A 22,000-nucleotide genomic window follows, 5' to 3' on the forward strand; every position below is an offset into this window, starting at 1 on the left:
GAGTCATGATCTCCCTCAAACATGAAGACATCCAAACCTTGTCAGAATATGTACATCTTAGAATGACATGGTCTATTGACTCCACCCCATCCTCACAATATTCACATCCAGCATCAAACAAAATTCTCCTTCTAGTTAGATTAGCTTTAGTAGGCAATATATCTCTACAAGCTCTCCAAATGAAAGTTTTGATTTTATTACATACCTTGATTGCCCAAATCGCTTTCCAAATTTTATTGCTTTGTGAGTGATTGGATGATTGGCCATGAGAAGATCTCACTTGTTAAGTTTGGATCATCTTATATGCACTTTTTACCGAATATTCACCCGTGTTTGTGTATGCCCAAATTTGGATGTCTTGCACCACTCTATTGCTCAATGGGATGGATTTGATAACCACAGCTTCATGTGGGAGAAATACATGATCAATCATGGATACTCGCCATGATCTTGTAGTTGGATCAACGAGGTTATCCACTGTGGCTATTGTTGACATTGTGGAGCACGAGGTTACCACCTTGAATGATGGTGGGGTTGGAAGCCATTGGTCTTGCCAAATTCGAATTTTATTTCCGGTTCCTACCTGCCATCTCAATCCACTGTCCAAGATAAATTTGGCTGCTACTATACTTTTCCATGCAAAACTCCCTGAATTTGGTGATGGGGCATCTAAAAAAGATGTATTGGGTAAGTGCTTTGATTTGTAGACTCGATAGAACAAGGAGTGTGTGTTTTTCAATTCCTCCCATCGACTTGGGCATACAAAGTTTAGACTAACTTAGCCAATGTACTTTCCTTTCTTGTGTCTTTTGGCCCCACCAAAATCTACTCATCATCCCTTCAAGATCTTTAAGCAAGCCTTTTGGTAGCAAAAAGCATCCTATGGCATATGTGGGGATAGCTTGTGCCATGACTTTAATCAAAATTTCTCTTCCAGCTTGAGACATCATCTTTTCCTTCCATCCCTTTAGTTTACTTTAGACTCTTCCAATGATTGCAGCAAAGGCTGATTTTTTGTTACGCCCCACTATACTAGGCAACCCTAAATACTTCTCATATTCTAGGACTATCTCGGCACCCAATGCTTGTTTAATTGATTCTTGGGTCTCTAATCCAGTATTGCTACTAAAGAAAAGAGAAGTTTTGTTAGTATTAATCTTTTTTCCTGAAGAAACCTCATATAAATTAAGCAAATAATTGACCTATTGGCACTCCTCTACCGAGGCATGACAAAATAATAAGCTATCATCAACAAATAGGAGATGAGAAATACAAGGACCACCTCTGCTAGCTACCACTCCTCTTATAATTGCATCTGTTTCTACCTTTTTTAGCAAAGCGGTAGGCCCCTCAACACAAAACAGAAAGAGATAAGGTGACAGTGGGTCACCTTGTCTTAATCCTCTAGAAGGCAAAATATAACTTGTAGGATTGCCATTAACTAAAACAGAAAAATGAGTAGTTGTTATGCATGCCATTATCAATTGCACCCATTTTGCGTGAAACCCCATTTTCTCCATCACCCTTTGTAGATAACCCCATTCAACCTGATCATAAGCTCTGCTCATGTCCAATTTAATAGCTACCTGATCTATCTTGCCCCACCTTTTCTTTTCCATGCTATGCAAAGTTTCATATGCAACTAAAATGTTGTCTGTAATTAATCTTCCCAAGACAAAAGCGCTCTAAGTATCATAAATTAAATTTGGGAGGATGAGCTTCGACCGGTTGACTAACATTTTAGATATGGTTTTTTCTTTTTAAGTTATCATGTTTTTTCTTTTATATTTTTGAGAATGAAGACAACTATTTTATTAAGAAATCAGTTGAGATTAGCAAAGAGTACATCATAGAGGTGTGGTGGAATATCCTCCACCCACACCGACAAACCTCTAACATGTCTAGTATGTTTAGCTAGGTTGTGTGCAACTCTATTACCACTTCTATGAATATGGGTGAAAGCTATGCATTTACTGGTAACAAGAGTGGATTTAGCAGACTCAAGAAGATGGCCATAAGTTGTCAGTGAGGCTTCTGTGCTTTGGAAAGTGTTGATAACAGCTTCTGAATCTCCTTCTATCTTAAACTCATTAATACCAAGTTCCTAGGCAAAGGTTAACACCCGTGTAGCAGCCATGGCTTCCACAATGACTGGTGAAAACGGTAAGGGAGCTTATTCAGACAAAGAGGCAATGGCATTTCCTTAACAGTCACGAACCACAACACCCAAATCAGCTTTACCCAACTCCGGGAAAACGGCACCGTCGAAATTCAGTTTGATGTAGTTTTTCGGAGGAGGTTGCCACTAAGTACGTTGTTGTGGTCTTATCTCTATTGCGTCATTGGTGAGGGATTGCTGGCATTGTTGGAACGTTGCAAAGGCCAACGTAGCTAGCTGAAGGACCTGGGTTTTGGGGTAGACATTAGAGCTTAGGTGGAGTTGATTTCACCAGTGTCATATTGTCCACTTCACCATAGCCAGGAGGTCCACGTTCTTCCTTTTCTCATGAATCAAGTTGATCAGGTCCTTGAGGTTTGAAGCGCTGAGTTGACTTTGGTCTTCAAAGCCCGAAATGCTCTCCCAGATTTCGTTCAACATAGGACAAGTCCAAAGTGCATGGGTGGCTATTTCGGACTCCACCCTACATTGTTCATATCTGTCCTCATTTAAAATCTTCCTTTTCAATAGATTATGTTTGGCTGGTATGGCTTCTTTACAAGCTCTCCACAAGAAATTCTACACCTTGCTAGGAACATTGAGCCCCCAAATCCGCTTCCAAATCTCATTTTGTTGTTGTGGATTACCTGCAGGAGCAAACAAAGAGTTTAGTTTGGCTAAGAACTTTGAACCCAAATTTACCTTATAATTACCTGAGGGGGTGAAGGGCCAAATGATTTTGTCCTCCATTGGGGTACGGCTCAATGGAATGCTGAGGACCATTGCAACTTCTTCAGGTGAAAACAAACCATGTACTAAATGTGCATCCCATGTTCTTGTACTCAGATTGATGAGATCAGAAACTTTACCATCTTCAAACCCTGGTACAATATCTGAAAGAATCCGTGGGTGCTCTTGTGATGGTAACCATGCGTCATTCCAAATACTAATGGCCTCTTCAAACCCAACCCTTCATCTTGCATCCTTAATTAGGACGTCCCTTCCTTTAAGAATGCTATGCCAAGCATGTGAACTAGAGTCATTGTCTTGAGCTTCCCATATGCTACAGTTTGGAAAGAATTTCATTTTGAAAACTCTATAAAAAAGAGAATCCTTATTATGAAGTAATCTCCATGCTTGCTTAGCTAAAAGAGCATCATTGAAATTGGCTAGATCCTTGAAACCCATACCACCTTCATTTTTTGGAAGACAAAGAGTGTCCCATTTAACCCAGTGAACTTTCCTCCGTTCACCTTTCTGCCCCCACCAAAACCTTCTTATTAGGCTCGATTTCAGAACAAAGCCTTATTGGGAGTTTGAAGTAGCTCATGGTGTAGGTTGGAATAGCCTGAACAACTGCTTTGATTAAAATCTCCCTTTCAACTTGCGAAAGGAGTTTTTCCTTCCACCCTTGTAATTTTTTCCATACACATTCCTTTATGTAATTGAAGCTTACTTTTTTGTTTCTACCCACCAAAGAAGGTAACCCTAAGTACTTTTCATACTAAATAATTTCTAGGACTCCCAAGGCCAGCTTAATTTGGTTTCTAAATTCAACCTTCGTAGATTTACTAAAGAAGATTGTCGTCTTGCTTTGGCTAATTTGCTGGCCTAAGCATTTCCCATACACATCCAGAATGTCTAAGACTCGATGGCACTCCTCAATGGTGAACCTGCAAAATAGTAAGCTATCATCTGCAAACAAAAGGTGTGTTAGACGAGGGCTATTTCTACAAAGAGAGTATCCTTTTATGTGTCCTTGGTGAGCTGCTCTGTTGAGAAGCCCAGTGAGACCTTCAGTGCAAAGTAAGAAAAGAAAGGTAGAGAGGGATCGGCTTGTCTGATGCCTCTTATTGGTTTGATCATACCTTTGGGTTCCCCATTCACCAATATTGAATAGGTCACCGTCTTGACACATAGCATCATGAAACTGATCTAGTGATTTGTGAACCCCATTTTTTCCATGACTGAATGTAAATAAGCCCACTCTACTCTGTCATATGTTTTGCTCATATCCAACTTGATGGCCATGTATCCATCCTTCCCTCTGTGTCTCTACATGTTGTGTAAAGACTCAAAAGCTACCAGAATATTGTCAGAAATAAGGCGACTTTTAGTGAAAGCACTTTGGTTCTCAGTGATGATATTAGGCAAAATTTTCTTAAGTCTATTTGCTAGAAATTTAGAGAAAATTTTATACAAAACATTGCACAAACTTATAGGTCTAAATTCAGATGCACATTCAGGATTTTTCTTTTTAGGGATAAGTGTAACAAAAGTGTGATTGAGGTGTTCAGGAAGTGTGGCAGAATTAAGATAATGCAACACAGTATTAGATATGTCATTACCAATTAAATTCCAATAGTGTTGATAAAAGAGCGGAGGCATACCGTCTGGCCCGGGGGCCTTTAGTGGGGCCATTTGGTTAATGGCTTGCTTTACCTCCAAATGAGTGAACTCAAAAGACAGTTTGGAGTTCATCTCCTCAGTAATCACTGTCTGAATTGAATCTGTAGCTGATGCACAAAATTGCTAGTTTTCTAAACTCAGGAGGTTCTGATAGTATTGCACTAGACATTCAGCTATCCCTTCATTATCCTCAATCATATGGCCATTGGAGTCTCTCAGCTTTTGAATTAGATTTTTCCTCTTCCTTTGTGAAGCTTGGCTGTGAAAAAACTTTGAGTTTTTGTCTCCAAATTTTGCCCACATGATTTTAGATCTTTGAAACCATAGTCTATTTTCCTTATCAACCAACTCGGTTATTTCCTTTTCCAATTCTCTGACCTGTTGATTATTTCCAGATCTTATGGCTACTTTTTCAGCCTCTTTTAGCTCCTTTCTCTTTCAACTTAACACCATTCTAACATTGCCAAAACAATTCTGGTTCCATGCTCTTAATTCTTTACCACATTTGTCTATTTTACGAATGACATGATCCTGAACCTCTCCATCTTCCTTTGATAACCACACCACTTCAACAATATCCGAGCATCCACGATCCGAGAGCCATATTTCTTCAAACCTGAATGGTTTAGAGAAAGAAGGGATATCCAATCCATCCAAGGTGATCCACAGCAGCGAGTGATCAGAAGAGTCTGAATGCAAATGATGAATTTTGGAACCCGAAAATTTCATGAACCAGTCATGGTTGGCCAACCCTTGGTCTAATATCTCCCACAGTGAGTGACCATCAGCAAAATGCTTTCTTCATGTGAATTGATCTCCCACATATCCGAGGTCAAGGAAACCACACTCGTCTATGACATCCCTAAAAAGTTGCATTTGAGCTAGGCTCTTGTTATTGCCTTCCAATTTTTCTGAGTGTCTTGTGATTTTATTAAAGTCTCCAGCACAAAGCCAAGGGAGATTGTGTTTTGTGTTAAGTAACCGAAGTTTGTTCCATGCTTCAATTCTCTTGTGTGTTGCCGACTCTCCATAGAAACCTGTGAATCTCCAAGCTTCATCATTGCCTTTATTGATTATAGAGTCTATGTGATACTTGGAAAAAGAGTCTACATGGACATTAATGGAGTTCTTCCAGTATAGAGTGAAACCCCCATCCCCTCTATGATTTCTTTCCATGTAGAACAGGTTATCAAACTTGATATTTCTTTGAATTTCTTTTAGCCTAGCTTCATCTGCCCATGTTTCGGCTAAAAACACGACAAAGGGATCTTTATCCCGAATTAGTACTTTAAGCTCTTTCCCTGTACGCAGGTTCCCAAGCCCACGACAATTCCATACTAAGAGACTTATTATGCTTGGCGGGGCTGCTGAGCAGCCTTTGCCATTGTGTTTTGTTGACTCACTTCCATTGAAACCTGTAGCTTCTTTGTAAGTAACTTGGGAAGTATTTCCTAATCCTCTTCTCTGTTTCTTTTTGTGGCTGTAGGTCCTTGAGAAGTTTCAGTCTCCATAGTGCTCTCACGTGCTATTTTTTTCCATGTGCGCAGGGTTCTCTTTGCTGGACTGAATGAGGTCTCTGCCACGTGGGGAACGTGTTCCTAAGTAATTAAGATATGAACTGGCTGGGAAGGTACTATCATGGCTGCATTATTTGCTGAATTGAGTGACGTATCAGTTAAATTGGGGGCCACGTAACTTTCACAGTTATCATATTTTCCAAGGGCAATGTTTATTTCCTGAATTTGCACATCAAAATTAGCAGTATCAATATGGCAAGTGGATAAATTATGGTTTGAAGAAATTACCTCATTAAATACGGTGCTATTGTTCTGGGATTCTGGCGTGATTTGCTCCTCTGTTTCAACAGTTTCTATATTTGAAGCTTGCATTTGATTAGTCCCGTCCTTCTCGCCGCCGTTTGTTACCGTTGATCGGACCGCCATTTCAGTTGGTGTTTTTGATGGTTTTGAGACTCCTCCCAAGCCATCGCCCATACCGGAAACCACTGTGAACGGGATTTTCCCTGGATTGAATGACATTGCTCTCAGCCATGGTCCGTACTAGTGAGTTTCAGTGTTTCTTGTGTCTTTCCTTGCTAACCCGATGTTGCAATCCTTCCCATCATGTGAAATGAGACCACACCAATAACAAAAATTTGATAATTTTTCATACTTAAATGATATCCAAATCTCTTCATTTTCGTCCAGTGCAACTCTTCGCCCACGACAGAGAGGTTTGGAGACATCAATCTCCACATGAACATGTAAAAAATCACCCCCCACCAGGTCATTAGGATTTTCACATGGTATTACTTGGCCGAGAGTTTCTCCTAGTTCGATTATCGTCTCTATATCCAGCATATGTATCGGCAGACCGTATATTTGCACCTAAAATTTCGCTTTTGTGAACCTCAGGTACCTCGGCAGCATTGAACCATCAAACCTTTGAAGGAGGACTGTGTGTTTGTCGAAAGTCTAGGGTTCGGCAAGAACCTCTTCTGTGTCTGCTTCAAGTTCAAAAAACGAATAGGAGAACATGATCTCCCGCTTCGTGAATTTTGAAATCCTATTTGGCTCTCCAAAGGGGTTTGAACGTACGACCAATTGCTTCCACGTTAAGAGCTCTTTTTGTTAGGAATTTGGCAACCAACACGTACTCCTTACTTCATAGATTTTTAGATCTTGAAAGACTAAGCTTGACATCTTCCTCATCTGTCAACGATAATTTTTTCCAGTCGTATAAAATTTCTTCCATGGTGTTTAGGTGGTATTGAAAGGGTAGGGAGAGGAGAGAATAGACCACGCATATAGGAGACAGAGGTCAAAGGGAACCCTACTGCTATGGAGAATTAATAGAGGGGAGGGTTTATCATTCCGGGGAAGATAATGAGAATTCTACACTCTAGTGACTTAGAGAGAAACTAGGGTGAGAAAATATATATAGTTTACAAGAATATAATATTGTTCTATTATATAAAATGACTTGGATAATTTGGTGTTTCACTCATGACTATATATTTTAATTTGATGCTTCTTCTTCTCATTTTGTTTTCTATTTCTCTCCCAAAAAAGGATCTCACTCACTCTTTCTCTCTCTCTCTCTACATATATATATATATATATATATATATATATATATTATTTATTCTTTTATGTAGCTTTACTTTAGGTTGATGAATCATTGTATTTTGGGGAAATTACATTTTTTCCATATGTGATTTGCTCAAAAAATGTTTTAAAAATTGACATTTTATCCACCAAATGTAAGATTTGTTTATCTCTCCTTACCCACCTTTGTTAAAAATAGAAGTAAATTTGTATTTTTTTTTTTGCTACTCTTTTATGTCTCTTTCCTCTTAAAACATAAAAAACTAAAAAATCAAGAGAAAAGAAAAATCTAAAAGCTAGCTTCTGTAAAAATTAAAACCTAACTTTTTGATCAACAACGAATCGGAAAATTCCTTGCACATTAGGGAACTTCACAGAGTCTCAAACTTCTCCGAACCACCTAGAAATTCCGATAATGTTATGTAACATTGTATTTCCTCAATTTCGTAGTCGTCACTGTTTTCTTGTTCCTCTTCCTTTTTTCGTGGTTGTATAGTACTAGTGTTAGTTTCTTGCTCTGTTGTAAGGTCATGAAGCTTTCGACTCTTGGACATCAAAGGAAACTGAAATATCAAAAAAGAAAATGAGAGAATGTTATATTGTATAGAAGAGGGAAAAAAAAATCCAGGGATTGATGGAAAAAGAAATGTTGTGGAGATGAAAAGTCACGTCGTCGACTTCGATAACAATGTCGCTTGGCAAACAAGTGGTGCAAAACCATGCTTGACCTTGTTAGAGATATATATTAGACATATTAGACCAATGTAATAGGCCCAAGCCCAGTCTTACTTGTACTAGTAGTTTAGGGTTTAGTCGCCTATATATACTCATGTTAGGGTTCATTGTAACACATGTTATTTTACTACACTCATATACAATAAAGATGTAGCCCTTAAGGGATTCCTCCGTGGATGTAGGCCGTCAAGGCTGAACCACATAACCCTCATATTCTCGGTGTTCCTATTCTATGTTTCCTTTTCCGCATCCACTCTAGCATACACAACATGATATAACCCATCACATTGCTAATAATAATAATTAATTTTAACATGGTATCAGAGCTAAATTTCGTTCTTGGCATCAAACAAAACATCTCTAGCAAGCAAAGAAGACTCTCACGTGCACACCACCATCGGAAGCCACACATGCTTATCTGCTGGATCTAGACTCCACGGCATCTCGCAGCCGCTATGGCTTACTGTTGTGTCCAGATCCTCAAGCCCAAGCAATCAGTGCCCTTCCCTATCAGATCTGTGCACATCAAGCCTTCGCTTGATGAAACCAACAAGACAGAAGTGCTGCACGGTATATCGTGAACAAAACTCGGGCACCTGACCTCCAATGGCAGCCACACGCGCCACCACATGTGAACAATGGCTCCTAGAACTCTCACATGCATCGCCAAAGGTTCTTAACTCCCAGCTTGGATCTCAGCCACATGCGCCGCCAATACGGCCTTGTTGTCCCTTGATCTACTTGACCTGAGAATCTGGTGATCATATGAACTCACACGCGCCTACCCGTGCCGCCCGGGTATCTATCTCGCCACCACGCGCCAATAACACTGTCACGTGCCTTCCACGCATTGAAGAACTGCTGCTGATGTGGCATGATGACGTCAACAGTGTCACCTCGTCAACACCACGTCACCTAACTGACCATTGACTTGGCCGACCCGACCTGGACCACCCGAATCTGACTCGTGAGCACTGACTATTGACTTGACTAGGATCTGTTAACTTTGACTTTTGCGTTGACCTTTAACCAAAAGTTAAAATTTTCGAAAGGGCCTATCTTGCTCAGTTTTTCGTGTAGATTCCAATTTTGGACCCCGTTTCTTCATTTGAAACTCCAAAATTGGCCAATTGGCATATTCTTCATTGTGGCTTCTTCAAAGGCATTATTCATGGCATCTCCAAGTGATCTTCTCATACTTATCCAACCTCAAACCTTCATCAAGCTTCCACCTTGAGTTTGAGGGAGGGTGTTAGAGATATATATTAGACATATTAGCCCAATGTAATAGGCCCAAGCCCAGTCCTACTTGTAATAGTAGTCTAGGGTTTAGTCGCCTATATATACTCATGTTAAGGTTCATTGTAACATAAGTTATTGTACTACACTCTTATACAATAAAGATGTAGCCCTCAAGGGATTCCTCCGTTGATATAGACCGTCAAGGCTGAACCACGTAACTCTCATGTTCTCTGTGTTCCTATTCTATGCTTCCTCTTCCGCATCCATTCTAGCATACACAATATGATATAACCCATCACATTGCTAATAATAATAATAATAATTAACTTTAACAGACCTGAAGTGGTAAATCTAGTGGTAAAGTACTTTATCTTCATGGGTATATTGGGAGTAGGTGGTGTTCATGAATGGGTCCCCTGTTTGGAGTCAATGGGGATGATAGTAAATGACTGTATTTGTTAAATCCCAGATAATATTATCAATAATATTAGCAATCTAAAATAACAATCACACACAAGAATACAAATATTTACGGGGGAAATTTTTTCTCTTTGAAGGGAAAAAACCATGAGACAAACTCTGAATAACTTCATTATTATCAAATCAATTACAATAATTCTTGTGTATGTCTCATGACTAAAAAAAATCTCTCTTATTTTTTTTTTGCTCTCACACACACTAATTATCTTTTTCAAAGGTGACAACACTTTTTTCTCTCATTTTTATTTTCTTCTCCATGCATAGCTCTCTCTTAGCTGTTTTCTTTTTCTCTAAGCGGCTCCCTCTTGGCTGCTCTCTATTCTTTTTCTTTCTTGTGCAGCTTCCTCTTTCTTTACTCTTGCACATACTCTCTTTATGTCTTCTTGAAAGCGATAGTACCTTACTCTCTCCTTCTTCTTACCTTCCTCCCAAGCAAAAATCCATTTTTTCTCTCTTTATTTCACGCTCTATTTTCCTCTTCCCATAGGAAGGACCGTTGGGCCAAAGCGAAAGCCAAAACCATCAAATTCTTTGTAGCATTGTCAATTTATAAGACTCTTTGGTTATTTTCTCTTAGACTAGAAATACATTACCTTTTTGACAAGGAATATACTTCCTTCCACACTAAGGAATAGTCTTTCCTACTATAACAAAGAAACCCAAATTAATTTTTTCTTTTTTAACTAGGAAACCTAATTGACTTTCCAAGTCGGAATTGGAATTTAAGGTAATTTCTCAACAATATCCACATTGACTCAAATTCTATCAATTGTCCTTAACTATCTTCTTTCCTCTTGGGATAGCTCATACCTTAATTAAGTAGTCCTCTTTTCCTCTTGTAATAGCTCCACCTTAATCAAAGCAATCCATTCTCTTCCATCTTAATTCACACAAAGAGTCATCCACTAAATCAACTAAGCTCTAATACCACTGCTGGTCTTTTCTTTCACAACATTGTGCGTAACTGATCTTAATAAAATTAATCGAATAACTCCCAATTTCTGTTTATCAAGAAGGTTTTATTCTTCATCCTTCATAGTATCAGGCTTCTTCCCCAAAAGAGGTAGATGCAACTTTTTCCCATAGAGAAGTACACAAATTCAGTTGTGACCAAAGTGCTTCGATTTTCAACTATATATTTTTAAAATATTTAATCATATTACATTCGTTCTCTGAACGTGGAAGCAAGTCAGGTCTTGCTTCTTGCAAGTAGTTGGTAGTCTCCCCCGTGAGACTCTCTGTTTTTTCGTCTTCCTTCTTTAGCTTCCCTACCTTGTAAGACTACAACCTGCTTCTGCCGCTCTTGAGCCCCACAGTACCCTCTCAATTCTCAAATATGGCTGACGAGTTAGAAGAGATATGGAAAAAACTAACCATTACTGAAGAAGAGGATGAGGGAATATCCCTTGGGAATGATAGTACACATGCTGCTCAAGAACTGGGAAAAAACTGTCTTCTCATGCAAATCCTCACCCAACGAAGCATCAACATCGAAGCACTGAGGAAGACGATGAGAATGATATGGAAACCGAATAAAGGAGTCCTAATCTCAGACGTAGAGGAAGACCTATTCCTGGTTGAGTTCGGAGACAAGAGAGACAAGCAAAAAGTGCTCGACATGTCCCCTTGGAGCTACGAAAAGAATCTGGTTCTGCTCCAAGACTTCGATGGCAATGCGGTGCCGAAAGACATCAACCTCATCTGGTCTCCTTTCTGGGTCCAGATTTTCAACCTCCCCCTCAAAAGTAGAACTAGAGAAATAGGGTGGCGTATAGGATGTAACCTGGGCGAAGTCATGGACGTTGATGTACCAGAAAAAGGAGTTCAATGGGGACGATGCCTGCGAGTCAGAATCAAGATAAACGTAACAAAAAAGCTTGTCAGAGGAAAAAAGATCACATTTGGAGATAACGACCACCGATGGGTTTTCTTCAAATATGAGAGATTACCCAATTTTTGCTACATCTGCAGTAAGCTTGGCCATGGAGAAAAGGAATGCAAGGAAGGTGTCTCACCGAAAGGAAGTGAAAGTGAAGGTGCGTACCAATATGGGGCATGGCTCAGAGGTGAACCGGGCAAGCGAGCATTCAACAACCCGGAACACCATCACAGCAACGCCTCCGATCACTCCTCGTCGGAACTCAGGCAAACCCACAGGTCACAGGAAAGGAAGGAATACTCACACGTGAGAGATGGAGTCCACGGCACACACGTGACTCGTGTGGTAGGTGAGAAAGCCGAAATTGACGTGACAGTGACACCTCTAAAGCCTCTGACCGATCAGGTGGAACCAAGACAAGCGGAAAAGCAGGCATTGAGCAGTGAACCTGACGTGCTAGAGAGCTATGTCATCTCTTCTAACCTTAAAAAGGATACTGTCAACCTTGGGAAGCCCCTTTCCTCAGACCTAGGTGACACAGAGGGTCTTGTAAAGGAAGAAGCACAGCGGCGGACAGAGACAAGTGCAAAGAAAAAAGATGTTGTGGTAAAAGACAATGAGATGCTGCCCAAAGTCATAGAGATAGAAAAAAGTCAACACAATCTTTGGACTCAAGATGATGGGCCCACGGCCATGATTTATGACACCAACTTGGGCTGGATTAATGAACCTCCTGGGTCAACAACTAGATATTGGAAGCGTATTACAAGGCCCAGTGAAAATAAAAGCCCAGAGAAAACTCCAATCATCATTAAGGATAAAAAAAGAGCAGGCCCAACTCCACTCCAAGAGTTGGATCCAAAATCCATAACAACAAAACGTAAGAAAGGTAAGTAGGTGGTGGCACAGAATGAAGAAAAACATTTCAACATGGATGGTGGTTTGGCGGAGGCTGCAATGCAGCCCCGCCCAGCTCAATGAATATCATATCTTGGAACTGCCAAGGGCTTAGGATCCCTCGGTTAGTTCAAGCCCTCACCAAACTGGTCAGGGCAGAAGCTCCTCTTTTGATCTTCCTCGTGGAGACAAAAGCCAAGGTTCCTGTCGTGGCTAGACTTCAAACTCAACTTGATTACACGCAGGGAATCATTGTTCCGAGCGATGGAAAAAGCGGAGGTCTTGCTCTGCTTTGGAAGGAAGGCACTAATGTCTGGACACAAAAATACTCAAACTCACATATTGATGTGGTCGTCACTGATACCACGTCAAACATGCGATGGAGAGCTACTGGATTCTATGGCCACCCAGATACACAGAAGAGGCACATGTCTTGGAAGCTACTAGAACGCCTCCACTCACAACTAAGCCTTCCCTGGTTAGTATTCGGAGACTTCAATGAAATAACTCACCCTGAAGAAAAATGTGGGTAGGCCGAACGAAATGTGGATCAAATGATGGCCTTTCAGAACGTTCTTGATGCATGTAATCTCTAAGACTTGGGTTTCAGCGGCTCAAACTACACGTGGTGTAATGGCAGGTTTGGCTCACAAAGAACTCTTATACGTCTTGATAGAATGGTGGCTAACGCAGAGTGGATGAGTCTTTTTCAGGGTGCAAGGGTATACCACAAGTCCATGGCTGCCTCTGATCACTGTGCCCTCGTCCTACACTTGAAAACTGAGCAGCCCCGACATAGAAAGAAGCCTCGGTTTCGCTTTGAGTCCATGTGGCTTAGAGACCCAGGGTGTAGAGAGGTTGTTGAACTAGCTTGGGACGCCACCAACCCTTCTGGAGATCTAACAACGCAGGACCGAATCAAAAACTGTCAAAATCAGCTTCGTTGGTGGAACACGAATGTTTTTGGTCATGTTAATAAGCAACTTCAGAAGAAACAGGAACAACTCCAACACCTTGAATCTCTAAACACTCTGCATGACTTTGCAAAGGATATTGCGCTCCTCCGCAAGGAGATTAATGAATTGCTAGATAGGGAGAATGACATGTGGTGGCAAAGATCCAGAGCTTTATGGATGCAATGGGGTGATCGCAACACCAAATTCTTCCATTCCACAGCCAGCCAACGGAGACAGAAAAATACCATCGTAGGACTACAAGATGAACAAGGGAACTGGATGGAGAGTGATGAGGATATTGAAAGAATTGTCCTGGAGTACTACCAAAGCATTTACCAATCAGACATGCCTTCTGGCTTTGATGCTGTGGTGCATGCTATAGAACCCAAAGTGACACCGGAGATGAATGCTAGTTTGACCAAGGAATTCCACCCCGACGAAGTCTGGACTGCGCTCCAACAAATGCACCCACTTAAGTCTCCAGGCCCCGACGGTATGCCACCCATATTTTATCAAAAGTTCTGGAATATTGTTGGTCCTAATGTCATTGAATGTGTTCTTAATATTTTAAATTCTGGAATTATGCCCCCTGACTTCAATGCCACCCATATATGCCTTATTCCAAAACGAAACAATCCTCAAAAAGTCACAGATTACCGCCCTATAAGTCTTACTAATGTGCTTTCTAGGATCGTTTCTAAGGTATTGGCTAACCGGCTTAAGAAGATCCTGCCCCAAATCATTAACATGTCCCAGAGTGCATTTCTACCAGACAGGTTAATCACCGACAACGTTCTTGTCACATTTGAAACAATGCATTGCATTAACCAACGAAGGAAAGGAAAGGAGGGCCTCATGGCAATCAAACTAGACATGAGTAAGGCTTTCGACCGCGTTGAGTGGCCTTGCTTAGAAAGGATCATGACAAGATTGGGCTTCCATGAACGTTGGATATCACTGATGATGATGTGCATAAAAAGTGTCTCATACTCTGTGCTTTTGAATGGTGAGCCTAAGGGCTTAATCCAGCCAACACGTGGTATTCGGCAAGGCGATCCCATATCGCCGTACCTTTTCTTATTATGTGGGGAAGGTCTCTCTGCCCTGTTAAAGCAAGCAGAAAACAGAGGAAGCATTAATGGTGTCTCGGTGTGTCGGAGAGCCCTTCAGATCTCCCACTTACTATTTGCTGATGATAGCCTTGTTTTTTGCAAAGCCAACATGACTGAGTGCTCCAACATTTGGAAAATTCTTCGGGATTATGAAATGGCATCAGGGTAGAAGATGAATAGGGACAAAACATCCCTGTTTTTCAGCAAAAACACGCCTACAGAAACCCAAGACTCCATCAAAGAATTATTTGGAGCACAAATCATTAAACAGCACGAGCAATATCTGGGACTACCGTCATTAGTTGGCAGAGGGAAAAAGAAAGCCTTTAACAAAATTAACCAAGTGGGAAAGAAGATTGCCGGTTGGAAGGGGAAGTTACTGTTTAGTGCTGGTAGAGAAACACTTATAAAGGCAGTGGCCCAAGCCACTCCGACATATTCCATGAGCTGTTTTAAGCTTCCGGACTCATTATGTAAGGAGCTTGGAGCCATGATTAGCCGGTTTTGGTGGGGACAAAAAAAGGAGGAGAGGAAAATCCCATGGATCACATGGGATAAGTTATGCAAGCCTAAGGCAGATGGAGGAATGGGATTCAAAGATTTAAAAGCCTTTAACTTAGCTCTCCTTGCAAAACAGGGGTGGAGATTAATGCATAACCAAGACACACTCTTTCACCAGGTCTTCAAAGCCAAGTATTTTGAGAACTCCACATTCCTTGAAGCTGAATTGGGGAAACGCCCCTCCTTTGCATGGAGAAGCATAATGGCAGCCAAGAATGTTGTGGTGGAAGGTACCAGATGGAGCGTCGGCAATGGCAACAAGATCAGATTATGGGAAGACAAATGGTTGCCAACACCTACCCACATCAAGCCTATTAGTCCGAGGAAGAATCTCCAAGAGGGAAGCCAAGTATCAAGCTTGATTGATCAGACTTTGTGCACCTGGAGAGAAGATGTTGTGCTTAATACTTTCCTCCCACATGAGGCAGAGGTTATCCTCGGCATCCCCCTCAGCTCATTCCCCACTGAAGACAGACGAGTTTGGTCAGCCACTGCAAATGGCTTGTTCTCCGTTCGTAGTGCATACCGAGTTGCTCAACAACTCCAAGAAAACGAAGATATTGGCCAAAGCTCAGATAATACTGTAATGGCAGGCCTTTGGAAGACCATTTGGAGCCTCAAATGCCCATGCAAACTAAGAAACTTTGCATGGCGGGCAAGCAAAAATATTCTTCCCACCAAGACTCGCCTCAGAGACCGCCACGTGCAAGTTGATGTAGAATGTGACATGTGCGAAGCAACAGAGACACCGGGACATGTTTTCTAGGGCTGTGGCCTGGCCATGGAAGTATGGACAATCCTAGGTGTCAAGCCACCTAATACCACTTGGGAGCCAAAAGATTTCTGTGACTTACTCTGGCTGTTTGAAGAGCGACTCCAAAATGCCGACTTGGAAGTCCTTATTGCAGCGGCATGGGGCATTTGGAACAATAGAAACGATGTCAGGCATGGTGGTTCCTCTAAAACAGCAACGGTTATAGTCACAAATACTTACAGGTACATGAAGGAGTTCAGACAAGTAACAGCCGTCACGGTCCCAAGGCGTGAATCTATGCAGGAGCGATGGAAGCCTCCACCCCACGGGTGGTACAAGATAAACATAGATGGAGCAACGTTTAAGGATGAAGGGCATTGTGGATTGGGAATAATAGTTCGGAATGACAGAGGAGAGATCATGAGAGCTCTGTCGAAGAGGATTCGTTTTCCTTTAGGAGCATTAGAAGCTGAAGCCAAAGCAGCGGAGTGTGGTGTTATTTTTGCATGGGAGCTGGGACTTAGAGAAGTCATTATTGAAGGGGATTCACAGGTGGTCATTCATGCTTTGTCTACAGAGCAACCTGCCCCTTTATCAATCCAGCAACTCATCTCGGGAACTAAGACATGGCTGCCAAATTTCAGGTCCTGGAAGGCACGTTTTGCACGAAGGGACTGTAACAAAGCAGCTCATTTAATGGCTAGACATGCTAAGGAAATTGAAGATTGTATTTTTTGGGTGGAGGATACTCCCCCTTTTATTGTATCTGAAGTTAACTCTGATGTAATTTCTCTTGGTTCTACCCAAGTTTAATGACATTGTAGACTTCCAATCAAAAAAAAAAAAAAAAAGCAAAAGCCGAAGGTAGACAGAACAAGGAAAATCCATACGGCAGATAATAGGAAACACAGCACGATACCCAAAAACCAGCAAACAAAAAATTAAGACAAGTCAAGATCAGAAATGCAAACTTCACGTAAGGGAAGTTGAGAGATTGTAGGGAAGAAAAAAACCAAAAGCCAAAAGCAGAGAAGGAGCCAACAAGTTAAAAACCATTATGAGTCGGTGAGGCATTTAGTCGAACAGTTGGCGTGCCTCAGCGATTCAGACGAGTTTGATGATTTAGTCATTTTTGTTGCTCACAAAAATATCAACATTAAGGAGATGACCAATCAAGATCAGGTAAGATTATAACACACCAAGTTTTTACTACTATGGTACACAAGCATTCATAAGTTCATAATTTCTTCTAGCATGGCACTTTCATCAAACACAGTGTTCAATGCGTGTAAGTTTCTCACATGTGCATTTACATGAACGACACCAACAGACCTATACTTACTGACTAAAAGAAATAAGAGAAGAGGTTCTTAAATGAGAATCATTATGGCAATAATAAAACTATATGTGAGAATCATTAGGGATTTAAATAAAGAGACGAGTTCGATGGTTTTGAACTTATGATGCTATCTTCTATAGATAATGGTCATAAGTTTTTTTTTTTTTTTTTGGGGGGGGGGGTGGGAAGATAATGGTCATAAGTTAGTTTGGTAAGAAAAACTTTTTCCCCATCAAAATATTGTATTACTTATCATCTAATGAAAGAAATTAGCAGCTGCTATTTCAAATCCAAATTGTAGGAAAACATGGGGCTCAAACTAATAGACTTAACTTGAAGATGTATACTACCATATAAATTAGTTAGTCGGGTCCTTAATATAAATTATTTATCTACCAAGTCAGAAAACTAGAGGAAATTTTCAAGAATTTCATGGTACACCGTATGTGTTCGTGTTCTTTGATTAGTGACCAAATTTGCCAAATAGCATAATTTTAGAAAAAAAATCATCCTAACAAAGTTATTTAGTTATATGGTACATTTTTGAAATTTCAGTTCCAAGCAATATGGGCTCCATCGCTTGTGAGCTGCTTGGAACTCGAGTTTGTCAAAATCGAGTTCCAAAAATGTTCTACATAACTAAATAAATTTGTCATTATGCGTTTTTGCTAAAATTGTGCTATTAGGCAAATTTGGCCTTGATTAGTCAACCATCAGGAATATCCTCACATCCCCAACAATTCTCTTCCAAAACCATTGCTCCCTCCACCCTTTGGTCATCTGTTCAATGGGCATATTCTTAGTCTCCGGCGACAAGAAGTACACAAATGCAGCCATCACCATCACCCATCCCCCAAAAAAGAAGGAAATACCAGACTTGAAATGGTAAAGCATGGTAAGAAAAGTTTGAGCACTGATAAAAAGGAAGAGAGAGCTCACTGCTACAGTAATACTTTGCCCTGCTGATCGTATTTCCAAAGGAAAAATCTCACTTGGAACCAACCATCCTAGTGGCCCCCATGACCATGCAAACCCGGTAACATATGTACAAATAAAAATTATAATCAAACTTGCATACCCTTTGCTAATCCCACCATGATCTCCAAGCTGAGCAGCTATAAGTCCGACCATAATTTGTGAGAGGAAAATCTGGATGCCCCCAATCATAAACAAAGCTCTTCGGCCAAGTTTATACACTATAAGCATGGATATGAAGGTTGAGACAGTACCAACAACCCCAGTCACGACCGCAGATAAAAGTGAATCACTTTCACTTAACTAATCGTTCGAAAAATTACTGGTGCATAGAAGGTGATGACGTTTATTCCAGTTACTTGTTGGAAAAATGGAATTGGTATAGCCATAACCAGTTGAGGCCTATACTTTCTATGTATGATATTCTTAAATGGGTGTAATGGTTTTTGATATGGAACTAGCTTTGATGAGATCATCTAATTCTGCTTGCACATCATTGGTGCCTCGGACACGTTGCAGCATAAGCTTGGCCTTTTCGCAGTCTTTGCCATTCTGGATTTGGCTGTTGGGTGTCTCAGGAAGGAATAGAGAACGTAATGTGAGGATTGAAGCTGGAGCAGCAGCCATAGCTAAGGAGATTCGCCAGCCCCAACCACTTTTAATCTTCTCAGTACCAAAGTTGATGAGGTTTGCCAATAGGAAACCTATGACAATAGAGAGTTGAAAGCCAATGTTAATTGCCCCTGTGTACTTTGGTGGTGCTTTTTCTGAGAGATACAAAGGGACTGGGGGCCGGACTGACTGCAAAAACACGTGCTAGTATTGAGAACTACATTTCGGCAACAAAACAAAATTCTAAGATTAAGGTAACTAACATATTACCGACGTCTTGTCCTGCTTTTGTATGCGTCTAATGTCTGTACATTTAACCATCACAATTTCTTCCAAATTCAATTTCCACATTCCTTTTGTCAAACAAACATTAAGTTAACTTACTATCATATTACTGATGCCATTCAATGAAGATTTAGTAAATGCTCCAGAGATGAACTCAAGAGGTTTCACAAAAGGGGGAAAAAGATTTAACTTTAATACCTGGTTGGCAAAACCAACACCAATCCCAAGCAAAATGCGACCAAATATAAGCTTGTACACATTCAAAGCTGCACCACCAAGGGCTGAACCAGCAAAGAATGCCGCACCACCTAAATGAATTGATGGCTTGCGCCCAAAAACTCTAGTGACTGATGAGGCAAATAAGGAAGCAACAAGGCTAGCGATATAGAGTGAGGATGTGAAGGTGGTCAGCAGTTGCCAGTTGGCTATCAAATTTGCAGTAGTTGCTAATATTGGTGTCTTCATTCATCTTAGTGTACACCTCTGGGAAGAACTTTTTGAGAAATGGCTCCATAGAGGTCACTCCTCCTTCATAGTTGCTTACATATATGTTAGTGGAACTGTTTCAAACTTATTTTGTAGGTGGTTTATTAGTTAATGACATCGCTTATTGATGGAGATATTAGTTAGTCATATTGATGCCAAATTATAACAGAAGATGAACTGGTAAGCAGATGGAAAGCTTAAACATTGAATTCTATTAAATCCTTAATTGAGTACATTAATGTTTGTAAAAACAAAAGTCTGATGTGTCTTGGACTACTTTAAAAGGTACTTGAAAATTCAGTACCAATATACACGCACACCATCGTCAACAAGTACAGATTAGTATGTATTTCTCAATTGGTCTCTAACATTGCATATATAGGAGAAAAATAAAACTAAGAATTTTATTTTATTTTTAATCTTGATGAATCTAAACGCTTAGGAAGAAGGGACCTGAAATTCCAATATCGTAGCCAAAGATAACTCCTCCCGTGGCAGCAATCATTCAAGATAGGACGACAAAGGGTGTCATCTTGCCATTATATTGCCCTTTTTCACTGGTTATAGCTAGCCCAACCGCCATCTCTTCTTCCAAGCTCCAACATAGTGGCCAGAAGCAAGAGAGAATGTGTGTGTGTGTTCAAACTTCAAAGTTGTATTTATGGTTCAGAACAAAAGAGCAGTCTTCTTTGACAGGAACATCGATGCGGTAAAGCCAAAACAAAATATCGGAGTTTCTGGATTTGATATTGATGCGTTCCAAAACACTTGGTAAAAAATGAGCACTGACAAAGATATATCATTGGCAATTGTAGCTTAGGTTCTCTCCTACTTAAAATAATAATAATAACTAGCCTCTGAGCACGCGCTCACGCGCGTGCTCAGAGGCTCTTCTATTTTTTGAGTAAGAGTTAAATTAGGGCTCAAATTATATATTGGGATTACTACATTTTCCAATAAAAAAAAAAACCTAGGGGTGTGATGAATGTCGTGTGGGGAGAAATAATTTTCCAATCACAATAATTTTTCATCACAAAAAAATCTAGGGGTGTGATTGGAAAATTATTTCTCCACACGATACTCATCACACTCCTAGGTTTTTTTTTTATATTGGAAAATGTAGTAATCCCAATATATAATTTGAGCCCTAATTTAACTCTTACTCAAAAAATAGAAGAGCCTCTCACGCGCGTGCTCAGAGGCTAGTCTTCCATAAATATCATCCAATTTTTTTGTGTTGCTTCTAAAGTGATTGTTAATAGATCAATTTTTGAAACATTACTATAATTATAATTAGAATTTGTAGAAGATTGTTCATTAAAAAAAGAAACAAAAAATTACATCCACCCATATATATATGATAGGGTATGAAAAAAAAATGTTTATGATTGGGCGAATCTTTTATTGAGCCTTCCAATTGTTTCACAGCAATATTTGCAACAAACCTGTTGTGTAATTGTAAGAGGCAAATGAAGCCACATTAGAATAACACCATTGTCACATTAATTTAAATGGTCAAATACACTTATTCCGCATAAACATATAATGTAATATACAATGTGTGGTAAACAAAGAAGTTAGGGTGTGATGAAAAATTATTGTGATTGGAAAATTATTTGTCCCCACATGACACTCATCACACCCCTAGGTTTTTTTTTTTATTTGAAAATGTAGTAATCTCAATATATAATTTGAGCCCTTAATCCTACAGATGTAAATTATTAAACTTTACCAAAAAAATAGAAGAGTCTCTAAGCACGCGCGTGAGCACATGCTCAAAGGCAAGTATTTCGTAATTATAAAAAAAAATTGGCAATTTTGTTAATGCAGTGATTAATATTTTGATAATAGGAAGATAATGCTATAATTTTTCCCATAGCTTATAAATAGAAAAAAAAAAAAAATCAAGATAAATATAGCACTATTGATCTACTATTGTTCGTCTTTCACTCTATTTGTTGATATATTTGATTAAAATTCATCTGCTCATAATAAGATAATGAAGGTATAGCA

The 22,000-nt window shown here is 40.0% G+C and overlaps 1 pseudogene; it reads right to left on the reverse strand.

Annotated features, from left to right (window-relative positions):
• Positions 1-18,331: 18,331 nt before the first annotated feature.
• Positions 18,332-20,603, reverse strand: LOC115961526 (annotated as a pseudogene).
• Between the last annotated feature and the right edge of the window lie 1,397 nt (positions 20,604-22,000).

Source organism: Quercus lobata, chromosome 9, assembly GCF_001633185.2.
Source record: "Quercus lobata isolate SW786 chromosome 9, ValleyOak3.0 Primary Assembly, whole genome shotgun sequence".
Lineage (NCBI taxonomy): Eukaryota > Viridiplantae > Streptophyta > Magnoliopsida > Fagales > Fagaceae > Quercus > Quercus lobata.